The following is a 20,075-nucleotide window of genomic DNA, read 5'->3' on the forward strand; positions in this document are numbered from 1 at the left end:
AAGACTAAGAAACCATGACTAAGAATCGGTGCATTCCCCCTCAACAATACCCCAGACAACTTGGTACATTTGATTATTTTCATCTCTCCCAACAGCAGATAACATCTTACCCTTAAATGGACCTTTTAAGAAGAAGCCATCCAAACCTAGTATAGGTTTACACCCTTCTTTCCAACCTCTTTTCAGTGCTTCAAAACATACATAAAACCTATTGAAATGTGGTAGAGATTCAGACATGACTCTATTCACAGCCATCTTTATAGTACTTTTAAGATTCTTTAGTCCCAACTTATCAGCATAATCCCATAGTATAGTGAATTCCTCTACAAAGTTTCATGCCAACTTATCCTTCACCACTTTCTTAGCCCTTCTACACCTTGTCATATTAACATTGACATGCATTTCTGAAGCTACCATTCTTTGTATCTCCCTTAGCTTCATTTTTAGGTGGTCCATAATGGTAGCTTCAAAATGATTTGTAATTACTTTTACATTAACCATTTTGTTTCTAAAACTAACACAACAGATGTTCTCATCAGATTACTTTTCACTTGCATGTATCTGGACATGTTACTGTAACTTGCAAATATTCCCATTTACACTTTTTAGATACAATGCATTAAAATCTAACCCTATTTGGTTTATTCTTGATTATCTGAAGTTCCCTTCTACAACACATTGAGTACTTACGAATTGTGGATTTGAATTGCTCACCATCCCAATAAAAAATTGTGCACTTGCTGAGTTTGGATTGTATGTGGGGAACCTACTTCTTCTTCTACAAGTGTCAGTATTTTCATCATCATCTGACCCAAGTATGCTCCTCTGATCATCACTATCAAAATATTCAGTCTCATTTCCTTCTTCACTATCAACTCTATCATCTAGTCTATCACCCTCGACTTCTTCAGGGACCTCATCCTCAAACTGCTCTCCAGTGCTTTCACTTTCAGTCTCGTCAAGTACTGTTTCCTTAGTTTTCCCACTGGTTTCCCCTCCAATTCCCTCACCTTTTTCCTAGCTTCTTGAAACTCCTCATCATCATCACCATCTGAAGAGTACACCACCTTCATCAAAAAAACATTCTTATTCTCTAAATCACTCTCACTTTCATCTTCAACCCCCTCCTCACCATCTTCTTCAACACTACTATTTAAACCCTCATCACTCTCTTTTAACCTTTCAATAGATGCATCTAAACCATCAACACCTTCAACCTCACCACCCTCACCACCTTGACTACCAACAACCTCAACACCCTCCCCACCTAAACTTTCACCACTCTCACTGCCAGCAACCTCAACACCCTCCCCATTTAAACCTTCAACACCCTCAACACCTTCCACAGTTGCTACAGTTAACATTAAATCATCATTAGCAAAAATAGCAGTGTCAATCTCATGCTCTACATACAAGTCTATCTCCTTATGCTTAACCCAGTAGTTCAACATATTTATAGTGCTACTATTATTCCACACAACCCTAAGGTTACCCTGCAAAGCCCTACTGCCAGGTAAATGGAAATAAATTAGTTGCACCGTATTAAACCTTGACCATTTTTTTAACTATTTTACACAACTCAAAATACGATATCGTATCTGGGTCCTCTTTAAGTCTCACCATCTCACCACCTAGATAACTAACATGGGGATCACATACAAATTTACCCCCAACATACAAGTTTATGTAGTATTCCTCCTCTATAGAAATCTTCAGTTTAAATAATGAAAAAACATATTACAAAAGTTAGAAATCAGTAAGATTCCATACTAACAGACAAACAAAGTGTAGCCAAAAAAGGTATAGACAAACACAATACTAAATATTATAAACAATATAAAATTCATATAAATTTAAATGATTTAATAATTATATAATCAAATCTGATAAAGTTTATATACATATAATAACATAACAACAATAAAAGATAGAGGGACCACATCAATAAGTTCAACTATTGAATTATGCCTAAAACTATTGCCCCCACTAACCAACATTATAACCCCCACCTAAAATTCGTGCACTGAACCAAAAAGTATAATGAAACATGAAGATTTGTCAAATAAAACAATCAAAAAGTCATCTTTTTTGGGTTTTGGGTTTATTGAGGGATTTCGATTTTATTAGTAGCCAAAAACTAAACCAATGTCTCAAAAAATGAAAACAATAAAAAATTGAAAAACCGTAAACAAAAGCCCCCAAAATCAAAATACCCTAAAAAATCCCCAAAATTAAAATCCTTAATCGAAAATTCCCAAATTCGACAACCTAAACAAAAATTCCCGAACTCAAAAACCCTAAACCGAAATAATATACATAATGTTTTCAAAGTGAAATTTTTTTAAAACATACCCCAATATATCCTCCAAAATCAAATGTGATTCTGCAACAACCTTTGGTCATCTTCTTTCGCGCAATTTTCTTACTTTCTCAAGTTAGGATTCGCTCTCTCTCTCTCTCTTTCTCTCTCTTGATTAACTAATTAAAGAGTTTTTTTTTAGGATGGATCGGGCTTCTCTATTTTTTTGAATAGCTGATTCTTTTTTTGAATTATTTTTATTTTTAATTAGGTGTCAAATGCGTTAGCGCCTAGGTGGAGTAAAAAAATTTTCCAAATCAGCATCGTTAGTCACCTAACAGCCACGACAGTATCTAAGTTAAAAACATGTCAATTTGACAAAAAAAACATTAGGTGTGAAAATGATCCAAAATAACGTTAAGGGTCAAACTAACCAAACAACCAAACATTAGGGGATATTTTTGATATTATGCCATTTTGAATTTTGGATATGTTTTAAGTATTTTAAGTTATTTAGGGGTTTTATGTTTATTAGTCAACCAAGAAAGTCTTGTTTAAAAATACTTGTTTAGATTAATTAGAGTTTCGATATAGTTGAGAGTTTTATTTGAATTACTTAGTTAGCCTATATAAAGGCCTCTTCATTATTCATTAAAAAGATAATTTTTTTCATTAATAAGTTTCAACTTTGGGAGTTAGTTTTTTGTGTAAGAGTTTTTTCTTGTGATTTTTAGAAGTAGTTTTGTTCTCAATTTGCTTTAACGAGTCATGAGAATTCATTCTTCATCCTTCAAGTTGCTAAGGACTTATTTTTTAGAGGGTTGATTAGAACCATTAATTGAGCTTGTTGGGGTTTATATCTTAAAGGGTTCAATTGGACACTTATCTATCTATTCATATCTATCGATTTATTTGATCCATCATTTACTATTTATTCTATCATTTCTTTGTTTAGTTATTATTTGAATATTTATTCTTTATTCTTAAATTTCTAATTTTAATTATTTTCTTTGTTATTTTTTCTAAATTTGTTTGATTTTTCTTTTCGGATCAAATTTGAAAATTTTATTTTTGAATCAAACAATTTGAATATAATATTCTTCCACTTGCTCCCTTATCACACCTTAATCAATCAATTATGAACATATTTTTGGTAAATAAAGTCTCAAAATAATTACAACATTATTTCTTCATCATCATGCATAAACTTACTATCAAGTCGTAATTGATCAACAATCGCTTCCAGAGGTTTGTGGAAAACTATCAGAGCATAAGGGAACGTTTTCATCTTGCCAGTCAACGAATGTGCAGTTGCATTGACTTTTTTTGGAATCTTTTTAATGATCACCCTCCACTGCCTTCTACAAAGTTCTTGAATTCTCGAAATTAAGTCATTGTACAATTGCCTACAAGACCTATCTAAGATGACTTTTACAGCTTGTGCACAATTTGTTTCAACCATAATATTAGCCCAACTATTATCCCACACAAAACAGAATCCATCATAGATAGCCCAAAGTTCAGCCTGCACAATACTACATTTGTTAATGTTTCTCCCAACTCCTCCACGCCATCAACCAAAATCGTCTCTAGCCATAGGAGCTGCTGAAGCTTCCCCCGAAACAGGATCCCTTGCTCCATCTGTGTTTAACTTTATGAACCTCACTAGAGGAGGATTCCAAACTTAATCTCGTCTTTCCTTCATAACACCACACATAGATAATACAGGTTGATAATTGATGGAACTCGCCCAACACCATGCCGAATAAAGAATGTGAGAGCTATTTGAACCTACCCCTTGAAACACCCACAAGTTCCTCTGCTTCCATAGATTCCATCAAATAATTTCAAAGAAAGACTGCCATTCAACTTCTGTAAAAACCAACTCATACTTATTTTTTAAATTTAAAGAGATCCATTCCACTAATAGAACAAAAAGAAATTCCCCCCAAATCCTTGAAGGGACTATTGCCTCCACACTTCTCACATGTTGACACAGTCTCGTAGAACATGAATAATAGATTCTTCAACATGCCCACAACTTGCGCAAGAAGGATCTCCAACAAATCCTCTCTTACAACATTTGGCATTGGTCATCAACCTCTACTTAAGAACCAACCAAAGAAAGTGTCTTACTCTTTGGGGTCATGTGAAGGACCAAGCGAGCTTCCATTTGTTATTTTCTAGATTAAAAGAATCATGGATAAGAAATTGATAAGAGGATTTGATAGTAACCTTACCATGGTCTGACCATTTAGAGATTAACTCATCATTTTCGACTAAGGGGCATGGAGGTGGAACGGCCGCAATATAGGACAAGATGCTATTTTCCTCAAAAAAGTTAAGAAAATTCCAATCCCAACTACAATCAGTTAATAAAATCTCCTTTAAAGTTGTATTCAAATCAATAATCTTCGTATTATGATAGAAATTGATTAATGGTCCAATCTTTGGGACCCAATTATCAGTCCAAACCTTTATAAGACTACTATCTCCACTGACCAAGCAAGTTTTTGAAGAAGGACTTGCCAAACTTTGGACAAGGATCTCCAAACAAAAGAACATGATCTCCTTAAAACATCTTTAGGGCAAACCTCCATAATCTTATATTTGGCTCTAAGGATCTTAATCCACAAAGCTTGCTCATCAGTGAAAAGATTAAATCCCACCTTAAGCAAAAAAGATTCATTTTGTTCCTTAAGATTCTGAATGCCGAGGTCTCCATTATTGTGAGGTTGATAGCAATCTGGCCATTTAACTAACGACATCCCTTACCTTTTTGTGTCTTTTCCCCAAATGAAATATCATGCAATTCTTTCAATTTTGGCACAAATACTAACTGGGATTTTAACAATTTGCATAAAATAGTTGGGTATCACCATAAGAACCGAATATGCCAGATTAACTCTCCTTGCCATGGATAATATTTTAGCATTCCAACTATCTAACTTCCTCCTGATTTTATCCACAATAAACTTGAACGTGCTAGTTGTAACCTTTTGATGTAATAAGGGAATACCCAAATAAGAGCCCAAGTCATTCATCTCAGTGAAGCCCATGATACTACAAATGTCATCTTTTTCAATAGGCCGAGTATTTTTAGAGAAGAATACTTCTGTCTTGCTAGCATTCACTTTGTGACCCGAAGCCATTCCAAAAATATCAAGAACTTTCCTCACCAACTGTGCTTGATTCACATCCTCTTCCTCAAACAAGAAAAGGTCATCAGCAAAGAACAGATACAATAAAGACGGGCCATTTTTTGTAATCGATATAGGCCTCCAATAAGTATCCTTAAATTCTTTATGAGTAAGCTGGCCCAATCTTTCTATGCATAGGACAAACAGATATGGGGAAAGAGGACACCCTTGACAGATTCCTCTCATTGTCCTAAACCCCTCCGAAGGCTTTCGTTCTAAACAATCTGCATAGATACAGTAGAAAGGCATTCCATAATGATTCTAGACGAAAAGGAAGGGATACCTACATCCACTAACGTGTCTTCAATGAAGTGTCATCTCAATCTGCCATAAACCTTTTCCAGGTCCACCTTGATTTCTATCCACCCTTTCCTACCCCTATTTGTTCTCATTAAGTGAAAGACATCTTGGGCAATAATAATATTATTAGTAATTTGCCTCCTTACAACAAAACTGACTTGGTTCTGAGCAATAAGTCTAGGAAACACAAGCTTAAAGTGGTTAGCAATAATCTTTGTAACAATCTTATACAAAACATTATAAAGGTTGATGGGGAAAAATTGGGGAATGGATTCTGAACTTTTGACTTTAGGGATCAAGACCAACAAGGTTTTATTAACATTATAATCAATCGAATCACCTTCAAATATCACCTGAATTCAAGAACACACATCTTGGCCAACAATCTCCCACTGGTTCTAGTAGAACAATGCATGAAAACCATCTGATCTCGAGGACTTCAACAAACCCATACTAAAAAAGGTGCTACGAATCTCATCAACGGTTGCAACCCTAGCCAAATCCTCTAACCCCTTTGTGCCTATCCTTGGAAATACCCCACACAATGGAAACAAAACATGCATTCGGTCATTCAAACAATAGAGTGATTTGAAAAATGAAATCACTTCCCGTTGAAGAACCTCATCATAAAAACACCAATCACCCTCAACCTTTAACGTAGAGATTTTATTGAAGTTACACCTCCTCAAAGTCTTAATGTGAAAATAATCAGTATTTCGGTCAACATGTTGAATCCACTATATTCTAGATTTTTGCCGCTACAACAATTCTTCTTCATCTAAGTCCTTTTCATACTCAATTCTCAACTTCAATTCTAGCTCCAAAAGAAATCTTGAACACTTTCTATCAAGCGTAGCTTGTACTTTTTCAATACAATGAGATAGAGCTTGCTTCTTTCTACCAATTTTCCCATAAACTTCTTTATTCCATTCCGATGCTCCACGGAGAGGTTACTAATACAGACAGAAATCTCACGTCCACATTTCCAACCCTCACAAACAAAATTGCTGAATGATGGATGTTGCACCCAAAAGGCTAGGAAGAAAAAAGGCTTAATTGGTCTATTAACCATAAAAGGAGCCTTTGAAAGCAAAAGTGGCTCGTGATTTGATTTCAAATGAGAGAGGTGAAAAACCAAAACATCCGGGAAAATTCAAAACAAATCAAAGTTACCAATAGCGCAGTCCAGTCTCTTAAACGTAGACCCCCATCTCCAACTAAATTTAAACCCCTTAAATCTAGGATCTTTGAGACCATTCACCTGTATAAAATCCTAGAACAATTTACATCTCGAAGACACCGAACGACCACCCCCTATTTCTCATCCAATGATAAGTAGGCATTAAAGTCACCCTCGACTTTTAAATTTGCTACTCTTACCCCTTAAAGGAATAGGAAATCTTTTACCACATTTGGGTCCCCCCCTCCATTTGAATAGACATCCCAGAGTCACACCCCAACACCACCTTCAGCTTATTATTTTCCCTTTGTTTTCCAATAGGTTAGGGTCTTGATTGTCGACAAAAATCACAGCCGAATATTTATCCATACTGAGCATAGTTTTCAAAGCCCTCTCCACCATCAAATTAGAACCCCCACTTTTTTTGGTGAATGGCGTTGTACAATGGGTGTTTCTTGTGAAGAGTTATTAGCTACCAATTGGGGTGATAGACCCCGAATTATCCATAGAAAACTAGTATATCTCGATGTGACCCATTCTATCTGATCATTCCAAGGCTCCTGTGAGCCCACCAGACGTATTAGACGAAATGCAAATGACCAATCCATTTATTTTAACAGACCGAGGCTCATTAACCATATCACGAGGCCCAACTTTAATGCCATTTCCACGATCCAAGATGGAGTTATCAACAGCCAAAGAATTATCATAAATAGCTTAACATTTTCCCTTTCATTTAACATTAAATTCGGACATAATATTCTACACAATATCTATCTTATTGTCCCTTAAATTAAGCAAAGCAGTAAATCGAGATCCCTTAGGGTTTGCACTTTCCTTAACAACCTTGTCAATGCCCTTACTCTGATTAGTCCTCTTTGTCAACCAGTCAACTAACATCCAAGGGCCAAATTTCTCAACTTCCTTATGGTTGACCTTAGAACCACTAGACCGTGCACTTAAGTTCAAGGCAACAGTTTCACTTCCTAGTTTTTCTTGGACATACAAAGTCAGGCATGATTCTTTTATATGGCCACAGTGGCCACATGAAAAATTTGACGTTAGGAAGAGATTCACACTCGACCATCCACTTTAATTCTCGAAACTAATGGTTTATTCAGGTCAACCATAACAGCCAATCAAACAAACCTACCCTATAGGGTGCTCACTGTGTTATCATCCAAGTTGATGAATCTACCTATCGTCTCCCCAATGAATTTGATAACACTTTTTCTATACATAAACCCTAAGATACCTGGGAATCGAATCTAAACAACAACACTCGTTGGGAACGGTTAGCTTCTGAAAAAGTATTCAGACCAAGGTTATAAAGTAAGATAATGCCCAAACACTATCCACGGTCCTTCAGTAAGTGCCCGGACATAGTCATCTTCTTCATATAGTTTGAAAAAAAATAATCGTTTTCAATATCCATAATCGTTATAGGGGTTAACAATTTCCACAAGTTATAGATCTTATTTGAGAGTGCATGATAGCCAATCTCCATGCCTAGAAGTTTCACTACAACTGTCCTTGACATAATCTTATATAAAATCTGATGAACACGATCAGAAGATCTAATCGACGGAATGCCATCCTTTGTTCCAACAGTCACATCACCCTCAAACAGCTGAACATCATCCACATCTGTTTCTAGAACCTCTTTCCTCGACGATCTCTTGGATCCAATCAGCATGTCCTTAAAGGAGATACTAGCACCCTATTCATTATCCTTCCTCACCGGTTGCTCTTGTAGATCTTCCCCGTGAGAATTGCATTGCATTTCCATACCATCGGTTTCTCCAATATTAAGCTTTTTGATCTATTTTTTGGGGTTAACAATGAAGGCCTCTTTAAGTTCTTAGTTCCAGCAACGTGGTGTGAAAAATTTCCCCCTCTATCAATTATGAATATTAAATACTTGTATTGAAGGCTTAAAAATTTGAATTTCATATTTGTTGTCTTCATTGAAATTTGACAACTTATGAAAGACGTCACAAATCATTATGAATTGTCAAACAAGTGAACTTCACAAATTAAAACAGGTAGATTTTAAAACGCAGCCAGCTATAAAAAAAATTGTGGTGAAATAAATCTAGTTTAATGCTAAATTTGATTTGTAAAGATTTATTTAGAATAGTAATTAAAGTTTTTGTGCACATTCATAGTATGGGTTTAAACATTTTCATCCCTCTTCTTTTTCCCCAAATATTGTAATAAGTCGATGAGGTTTTGGTTTGTTAGCAAAGGCGAAAGCCTGAGTACTCAATTTTGAAACCCATCATATGTAATTATATGAGTAGGTTTCGATGTCCCACCATGTGCTAATGCCATGTATGGATTTTAGTTAGAGTTAGTTGGTTTTGTTAGGATTTTTACAAATCTTAATCTGTTCGTATTGTAATAATTTAATTCTAGTTGTTCAAAAAATTTTATACCCAACAATACTGTAATAGTTTGATTTTATTGATTAGAGATCTATATTTATATTTGTACTTTAACTATAACATTAATGTGAAATTTTTAAATATATATTATAATAAATACTTAATCTTATTTTTGTATAGTAAATAAATTTATCCACTTGATATTTCCTACCACGTTGGTACCTTTTATAAAAAAAATTAACGTGGCGATAAACAATTAATAAAACTTGTCTTGTGTCTAAAATGCCACGTCAAAACCAAATCATAATAAAATGAAAATTTCAAAACAAACCATAAAACTACAAAGTTCTAAAGAAAATTTAAAAATATCAGTTAATTCCATATAAGAATATCAAAGTTGAAAAATTATATTTTAAAATAATAAAATATATATTTGAAATTATAATGCGAAATATTAAAAAAAAAAAAGTTTATAAGTTTTGAGTACCTCCCGTTCTTACTAAACACTTTGTGCCATAAAGACAGTATGTCACAATGTCATCAAAGATAACCTTGGCATCAAATCCAATCTTATTAATATTCCAAACTGTACCCTAATTTAGGCCTAAATTGAACTTTACTAGAGATGCAATCATGCATTGAAAGACTCACAAGCACTCCTTTATTAACTATAAATACAAGATTAGAGAAGACACAAAATCAAGCAAATAACCATAGCTCAAGCATCATCTCTACTCAGATAAAACTCTTTAACACCATCTATTATATAAATCACCACCATTATTTACCCAACATAATCATTATAACAATCAGTTTATTCCCTCAACCAGATTTATAGGAATTAAGTTCCGTAATGCGCTTAAAAATACTAACTTCGACACTCACTCTACTATTTTTAGTTTTAGTCATCTTCCTTCAAAAGTTCAAAAAGGAAAATAAATAATATGAAACATCAATAAATGGAATCATGGTAATTGATGATAAGTGCATGTGCATTGGTAATTAATATATAACCTTAACTTCACCTACAATCCATACAAGTGAAGAACGTGCAGAAACTTCAACCCCGCCGATCCCTACGACCTTTATCATTGAAATCGAGGATCCTATATTTGAAGCTCCAACATCCACACCACTTTGTGTAATCTAGTATGAGGAAGAGAAATCCAGCAGCTACGGCGACGGTGTTCCTAGCTCTTATCATCGCTTTTTTGTTTGTATTTGAGATCAATCTGTCGTCCATTTTTAGATTGAGTTCAGCTCCTACTCAAGGTCAGTACAGCTTTATAATCAAACCTTTACTTTCACTCCTCTTCTTTCATGTCTTGTATACCTTCCCCTTATATTCAACTCTGAATCCTTATATTATCTTCACTGTTGGAATTGATTATCAATATTGTCCCTGTATTTTTATCATTATTTACGTCATCATTAGAGGTGAAAAACATACTTGCCTTGATCATCAACTTTTTATTATCATGGAGACTCAAATAATCAAGTGTTCATGTCCTTTTTTTTTGTTTTTGTTCATCTCAAAATCATCAATAGTATATAAAATGAGGAAAATGAACAAAATATGTTCCAATAAAATAGACTAACAAGAGTTTGGCTTTTTTCTCAAATTATGAAAAATGTGGAATGAAGTTAGACAAAAAAAAAACATATTCCTTTTTTTTTTCAAGGTAAAATAAGGAGGCTGACTTTTGGTGAACAACGCCGTGGAAAAGCGAAACAAGTGATCAGTTGCGACCGTTCTCATCAAAAATATGATCTCTGCTCAATCACCGGCGCAACTGTTGTGGACCCCGCCACCTCCACGTTCTTTCTCGTGGACCCTACCATATCGGGCCCACGATCCATCGTAGAAAAAATCAAGCCCTATCCAAGGAAATGGGAGAATTTTCCAATGCAAAGAATCCAAGAACTAACTATCACTTCGGGCCCATCAGGCCCAGAATGTGAGGTCCAACATAATTCCCCGGCCATTGTATTCAGTGCGGGGGGGGTACACGGGAAACGTTTTCCATGATTTCAATGATGGGTTCATCCCACTCTTCATCACCATCAACTCCATCTACAAAAACCAAGATGTCGTCCTTGTGGTCTCAAAGGCTCGTGATTGGTGGCTAAACAGGTACAAGAATCTGCTCCATGTTTTCAGCTCGCACCCAATAGTAACCCTTGACAATGATACTTCCACTCACTGTTTCCCATCCGCCACTCTAGGCCTCATGTCGTATGGTTTCATGGCATTAATGCCAAACTCATCACAAACATTACTTCATTTCCGTGGCCTCCTAGACAAGGCATTTGGTCATCATGGCCAATACTCCATCTTTAACCCTCCTCCAAAGCCCGACTCTCCACCTCGGCTTGTGTTTATGAGTCGATCAAAAGGAATTGGACGGGAAATTTTGAATCAAGATGAAGCCGTGAAAGTAGCAAAAGAGATTGGATTCGACGTCATTTTGTTTGAGCCAACGGGTAAGATTTCTTTGCAACAAGCTTATGGATTGATAAATTCAAGTCATGCAATGGTTGGTATGCACGGCGCGGCTCTAACACACTCATTGTTTCTCCGACCGGGGTCGGCGTTCATGCAAGTAATGCCATTAGGGATTGATTGGGTGCGGAAGATGTGCTTCGGAGAACCAGCTAGGGCAATAGGGATACAGTACATTGAATATAAGATTAAGGTGGAAGAGAGTAGCTTGGTGGAGAAGTACGACAAGAATGATATGGTGATTAAAGACCCGGCTAGTTTTCAAGGGAGAAATTGGTCATCCGATGTTATGAAAATATATTTGAAGGAACAAAATGTTAAACTCGATTTAGTTAGGTTTAGGGATTATTTAATGGAAACTTATAGCAAAGCAAAGACATTCATGGAAAAAATGGGATAGTCCTATTTAATCATTACATTCTAATATATAATTCAATAATTAAAAGTATATTTATGAGTGAAATTATAATTATTTTGACAAAATATATATATTAATTAAAATTTGCAGTACAGTTTTAAAATATATATATAATTTCCAAAATTTAATTTAATGTATATATGTACATTTTAATTCTTGAAATAATTTATTTTCGAATATAGGAAGCTTATTTTATTTCTAAAAGTTTTTACCGTTTGATAAAAATATTTTATCATCATATATAGTATATAATTTCATGTTATATACGTTACAAATAAATTATAAAGTATAAAAATTTATTTTATTGATTAAAAACAAATTGAGAAGAAAATTTTGGATAAAATAAAGGAGGTTTCCTGGCATTTTATCGTGGTTTGAGAAAGAATTTTGGGAAAATGTCATCTCATGTTTTCAAGTTAGAAATAATTTGGTTTTACTTGTTATTCTTGCTAGGGTAGACAACAGGAATGTCTTGTACAAGATAAAAACTTTTAGAGATGAGCAATTTCACTTAAGAACTCAAGGGTAAATTTTAAGGTATTGATAGCACACTCCCTTCTTAAACTTAGGATTATCCTTGATTAAAAGTTGATTTAGATGGTTCGACTAGCGAAGTAGGATCTTAAAGTTGATGTTTCTAGATGGGTGTTTTCTAGGAGGGTACGAGATTCAACTGTTAGAATTTTAAATAATATCTAATATAAAATTAGAACTGTAAATCAGAATTTATCTTGTCAAATAATCAAGAATAAATTAAGAACAAAACTAGATGCGGAAGTGTACCTGAATCCATGGATTCATTAAAATTTTCTGGACCTTGGTGTTTTGAGCTTCCAAATTAATACACAAGAAATTCAAAGAATATTTGCCCTCTCTTTCCTAATGATGGGATATTAGAAAAGATATCTTGTGTGTAATTTGGGGACCATAACCTCAATAATTATAATCTTGTCATATTAGTTCTAATTCCTAATTAGCCCATCATTAATTAGAATTTGATTAGAACTCAATTATTAGAGTATCTACACATATTTGACTCATTCTTTATTTAATAAAGCCCAATAAAAATTTAACCAAATTAGATCACTTTTAATTTGGGCTAACCTATCATGATAGTAAATAATAACATGTAATTACCCTTATTATATATGTGATGTCCATATTTTCCAACAATCTCCCACTTGGACCACATATATTTACTAATTACTCTATAATTACATGTCATTATATAACCTTATAAGGTCAAAATTTTCCTATCATATCCAAAAGGTATTCCGAACAATCTCATCCATTAATTATGTTAACATAGAACCAATGCGACTTTCGTTACATATATCGCAACTAAATCCATCCCTAATCACGTATATTAACACAACCAAATGACATAGATCAAGTATGGATGTGTAGCATGGAAATTACATACAATATGATCTAAGCATGTCTATTTCCAACTGGTCCTTCTTAAACCTTAGTGAGATCAAACCTTACCAAAATCAAAGTGTGAAAAAACCAAATAAATTTTATTTCTGCAAAAAATAAACTTAATATTTATAAATTGAAATAACTAAAAATGTATTTATAACATAAAAGCATTTAAAAGTACAAACTCCCACTAAAATCAAATATCCTTAAATGACATTACAACCATATGAGTAATGTGCTCTTATAAAACCTTAAGTGTAGCCCCTTAGTAAACAGATCCACCATAATGGAGTTTGTCCTAATATGCTTTATAGGCACCTAACCACTCTGAACTTTTACTTTAACAACCAAGAACTTAAAGTCTATGCGTTTTAACTTTGATGTGCTCCTGTTGCTATTGGAATAAAAGACTGCAATTTATTTTCACAATTTGCACCTTAGTGACAAAATCTTGTATCCATATTCCATCAAAATCGAAGTCTGTATACCTGATGATCTCTAACTGATTAGACCTCTGATATGTGAGCATGTAATCTTTTGTTCTCTGAAAATACCTTATAACCCTCTTGGATGCTATCCAATGGTCCAAACCAGGGTTGTTTAAAATATTTGCCTAACATCCCAACAGTGTACATAATAGTCCAATGTATACAAACCTGAACATACATTAGACTTCCCACTGCTAAAATGTAAAAAATCTTATGCATTTTTATAATCTCAAAATCATTCTTAAGGCATTGATTGAGACTATACTTATTATTGACAAGCAGTATGTCATTAACATATAAAACCAAATATAGATCCTTACTCCCACTAAACTTATGGTATATACAATTATCGACAAAATTTATCTCTAAACCGAATGAGATAATCATTCGGTAAATTTGTAATACTATTGACGAGAAGTATGCTTAAACCCATATTGACGAGAAGTATGCTTAAACCCATAGATGAAGTTCTTTAATTTGCAAATAATTAACTTTTCATCATCAAACACAAAGTTTTCTAGTTGCACTATATAAATGTATGACCAATGTTACCATTGAGAAACCATTAACTTAATATTCATCTGATGCAGCTTAAGGTCAAAATATTCCACTAAAGTCATTATAACCTTTCCTCTAGTGGACCTTTTTAATGACATTCATTCTTGAGGTTGTTGAGTTTGTTCTTCTGAAACAATTACCTCATCTTGAATAGGGAGTTGTTCAGCATTTTCTTATTGAGGTTCTAGATTCACTTCTTAATCAATGATAGGTATGAAAACCTAAACATCATCAAAAGTGATAGTAGGAACTGAGTTAGAATTCAATTCCTCCTTAAAAGCAATGTCTATAACCTTATTTCTCCTCCAAACTCAACATCCTAAAAGAATGTTGCAATTCTCGTCTAAAAACTATTCCTAATTGTGGGATCATAAAACTCATAACCTTTAGATCACTCAGAGTTTCCTTGACCCTTATACTTTATAGACATCAAAGAAGTCAGAAATGATGTCATTTCAACCATATCGTTTTTAGCAAAACGTTTCTCAATTTTGTCAAGGAAACCATGGCCTGAGTAATCTTTTCAAATTATGTGCCCCTAAAGGCTTCTGAAATGTTGTGCTTCATGATCATTAGACTCATGCAATTTGGACGATCCCACCTCTCAAAATCCCTTTTAACATAAGGGGTGTTTTCCGCAGTGAGAGGTGCGGGTTGTTCTTTCCTTAGTGCAATGCCTATGTTCATACAACCAAGCACTATAAGTAAATGCATTTTCCATTCATTGAAATTAGTCTCATTAAGTATGGATATAGAATTTATATTATCAGATATTGTGGCAGTAGAAGATGAATTAGCTGAATATAGAACAAAAAATAAACTGACATCAATATTCATAATTAAACAATAAATTCAGGATAATGGTCAATCCCATCTCAAGATACCAAACACAACATTAATATCAAGTCTTTGGACAGTAATATTAACAGTAAGTGGTACTCTTGTTGTAGCAATCAAACATTGACAACAAATTATGTCAAACAATGAATTAATCTTTGGACTAACATATTGCTCACATAAAGTACCTTATAATTGTCACACATTTATCACCATAGATGTCGTTGAAATTCTGCCAAATATTAACTTACCTTTGGGTCAATTAATAAACGCATGAATCACAAAAACATATAATCATCTTGATATTTTAAATAAATAATCTACGCAAAAGAGGTCACTTTGGCAACATTTTGTTTCAACTAATCTATTTAAAATAATAGACATCCTTAATTAAAACCTAAAGCCAAAATCAATTTATTTGTTTCAAAATATTTCTCTTAATTTCATCTTTCAATCAAATTAAAAGATAATAGTATATATATATATATATATGTATATATTTATCTCAAGACAACATACAATGATGTTCGTAAATATAATAATAGTTGAATAAATCATAAACCATAAGACTTCAAATTTAAACCAAAATAATTTGAATAAAGGTAAACCTCATCCTATCGACACTCTATTAATATCTCATCTTTAGACAAAATATTAACTTGTAAGTGATATATTAGTGTAATATTCAAACATTGACAATAAGAACATGTTGAACCATAAATCTTCCTTGGGGCCAATTTATTGCTCACATGTAAAACCGAATAATTGTCACATGTTTATTACTATAGTTGCACATGTAATATTACTAACTTTCATTTCGGCCAATCAATATTAACATAACTTAAGTTACACGCACACAACCTTTTATATTTTAAAACAAAATAATTTATACAAAAAAATCACTTTGGTTACTTTTTGCTTCAATTAAGTTATTTTAAAATATATATAAACATACCAATATTCAAATTTAAAATTTCCCCAATAGTCAAATGTCAAAACTATTTTTTATTATTTTATAGACTCAAATAACCCAAAATAAGGTTGTCTTAATAATGCAATAAAAATCGAAAACCTTAATTTTGACTATTTCTTCTTCTTCTTCTTTTGTTCCAAAACCATATATATCAAAACCAAACAGAAATAATGTAGTGGTTCAAAGCCAAATAATTAACAAGCACATGTATTCATAATTTTGGCATGGATAAAAACACCAAAGCAATTAACGATATTCATGTATTTATAATCAAATAAAAAACTTACCATGAATTTACCATGTAAATCCAAAGTTGTATTTATGATTAAACAGATATTCACATGAATACTTGAAAATATTTTCAAGCCAATAAATCTCAAAAAAAAAGTCATAATAGTTGGCATATCCCACAATTCATACAATAAACCATATCATCATAATTTAACCAAATATTTGGAACCATAAGATAACAAAACCTAAGATTATAGAACCAAATTTAAAACCAAATTCTTTAAACATATATTATGATTAACATGAGTTTACTTCAAAATATCCAAAAACTAAATAAACATTCATAACATAAAGTTAATAGCTTTAATGAATATCCATTAAACCAAATTAACAAAAAATCATAATTCGTTTAAATTGACACTGAAGCATCCAACATCAAAATTCCCAAAAAAAAAGAAAAACATGGTATATGCAAATAAACAAACAGTAATAAAGCATGCTCTGAGGGGAAAAACATATTCTGAACTAGTAATCAAAAGTCAATGGAACAAAGAAACTAAAGAAAAATTCCAGCAAAAACTTTAAATTCCCAAAATACGAACAACATGTTTGTTATGAATTACTCACTTACCATATGCAAATCATAGAGAAAAATCTAAGGATATGAAAATAAGTGACCAAATAAGGTAGACCACCCAAAGTCTCAACAATAGTATATTTATCAAATAAACTATAATAACCAAAAAATTCAATAGGCATACCTTCATATACATGATACCACAATCATAAAAAATGGGTAATCCATCGGTATAAACTATATGATTGTTTAAAGTTTTTTACCTTAACCAGTCTAATGACAAAAAAACTCTGACTCAGTGAATTCTTTTATGAAGCACGAATAATTTAAGAATAATAATAATAATACAATGGTAATGGTAATTTAAGAATTAAATATGGAAATAGGTAAAATATGAAATCATGAAAGAATGGGCCTACAAATTTCACCTCGTCCTTGTGAAAATGATATTTTTAACAAGTTTATTCATCTAAATTCTAATATGAATCTCATCTTTTTCTTGATTGGTTAAGCTTAACCAATCAGCACGGACACAAGACTAACAATAACTTTGACAACATGAAATTCTTTAAACTGAAACAGAAAAGTCATATTTTTCCAGAAACGACTTACAAATTTCACGACACTATAAGCAATTTCTTTGAAACCTTTTAATTAACTATAAACCCAATTTTAATATAAATCCAAAAGATTTAACATAGTATATAATCGAAATATCAAATCAAAAAAATTTTGAAAAAGAAAAAAAAAATTGAATTCGTTCTCAATGATTTAACATGATGAGACTCGGTTGCCTATTGTTAGAATTTTAAATAATATCTAATATAAAATTAGAACTGTAAATCAGGATCTATCATGTCAAATCATCAAGAATAAATCAAGAACAAAACTAGATGCGGAAGCGTACCTGAATCCATGGATTCCTTAAAGTTTTCTAGATCTTGGAGTTTTCATCTTCCAAATTAGTACACAAAAAATTCGAAAAAATATTTGCTCTCTTTCCTAATAATGGGATATTAGAAAAGATATCTTGTGTGTAATTTAGGGATCATAACCCTAATATTTATAACCTTGTCATATTAGTTCTAATTACTAATTAGCCCATCATTAATTAGAATTTGATTAGAACTCAATTACTAGAGTATCTACACATATTTTACCCATACATTATTTAAAATTAAAGCCCAATAAAATTTAACCAAATTAGATCACTTTTAATTTGGACTAACCTATCATGATAGTAAATAATAACACGTAATTACCCTTATTATATATGTGATGTCCATATTTTCCAACATTAACCAAGAGCAAGTTACCAATAAGCATCACTATGAATTTAAGGGGTTATATGACTATGCCAATGCTTTAAGAATTGTTGGTAGGGAAGGTAGTATAAATTTAATGGTTGAGAGACCAACTCCTAATCATAAACCTAGGTTTAAGAGATTTTATGTTTTTAAGGAGTTATGTAGACCTTTTGTGTTTTTAAATGAGTGTTCCCTCGAGAGGAAGTTAAAAGGTGAGTTGTTAATTGTTGTGGGCAGGGATGCTAATGGCTTGGGCATTGGTCGAAAGTGAAACCAAACATTCTTGGGGTTGGTTTCTGAATAATTTGAAGAAAGATCTTGATCATATGGCTACTAGCGACAAATTTACCATAATGAGTGACATGCATAAGGTTGGCTGAAAGTGACCATATTTTTTTATACAATTTTATTCTAAATTATTTATTAGAGCTGTTATCTTTTAGGTTGGACATTAACTATCTTTTTAATGAAAATTCAAGGCTTAATTAAGTTGTCCAATTTGTACTTCTAGAGGCTAAGCATGGATTTTGTGCTAGGCACTAGTTTACTATTTAGAAAAAAATGCATAAGACTTCAGGCCTCCACAAACTCTTTCGGAGCTGTAGCAATGCAACATCTAGAGTTGAGTTTAGGAAAAAAGGCAACTGCACTAGGTGAGGTCAAATGTAAGGTTTTGTTGAATGTTTTGAAGAAAAAGCCTATAGGCTAGAGTAAGGCATTTTTTAGTACTAGATCACCATGTGATTCTATTGATTACAACATAGTTGAGGCCCTCAATGCTAGATTCATTTAGGTTAGACATTTTTCCATTATTTCCATGTTTGATAAAATCAGACATAATGTAATGGAAATAAATGTAAAAAAAAAAAACATAACTAGATGTCTTTAACAAGATGTCTACTAAATTAATTAATAAATTGACCAAGGTAAGTGCACCTATCAAATAATCATATAGTTATGATGAAAACAAATATTGTTCCTCAAAGACTACAATTTCTAGTAACTATCACATTTCTATTATTTAACCTAATAATTTAAAGGATTTATTAAAATTAAATTAACTATCTAAATTAACTAATGAATGTACTAAAGAATGAAATATACAAAACAATTAAGTATCAACCAAGTGACAAAACAATACCTAAGTGAGAATCCACCTAGATTTCATCTATAATTCTCAATCTAATTTATACAATTTATTTTCTTAGCTCTTTGATCCGTAGAAATCCTTAATTTATATTACTAATTCTAAGTTGATTAATTGAAATTTCTTTCCAATTAAAACCCTATTATTGCATTAGTTCACTCTATGAATCCTCCTATTAGATTTGACTCTAATCGGTAGATTTATTTAGTCCTATTTCTAGGATTGCATGTAACTCCATTTAGTTATAT

General features: G+C 32.6%; 1 pseudogene; it reads left to right on the top strand.

Moving 5' to 3' along the window:
* The first annotated feature begins 10,517 nt into the window (after positions 1–10,517).
* LOC105796165 (xylan glycosyltransferase MUCI21-like) lies at positions 10,518–12,269 on the top strand (annotated as a pseudogene).
* Positions 12,270–20,075: the final 7,806 nt, after the last annotated feature.

Source organism: Gossypium raimondii, chromosome 3 (genome assembly GCF_025698545.1).
Source record: "Gossypium raimondii isolate GPD5lz chromosome 3, ASM2569854v1, whole genome shotgun sequence".
NCBI lineage: Eukaryota > Viridiplantae > Streptophyta > Magnoliopsida > Malvales > Malvaceae > Gossypium > Gossypium raimondii.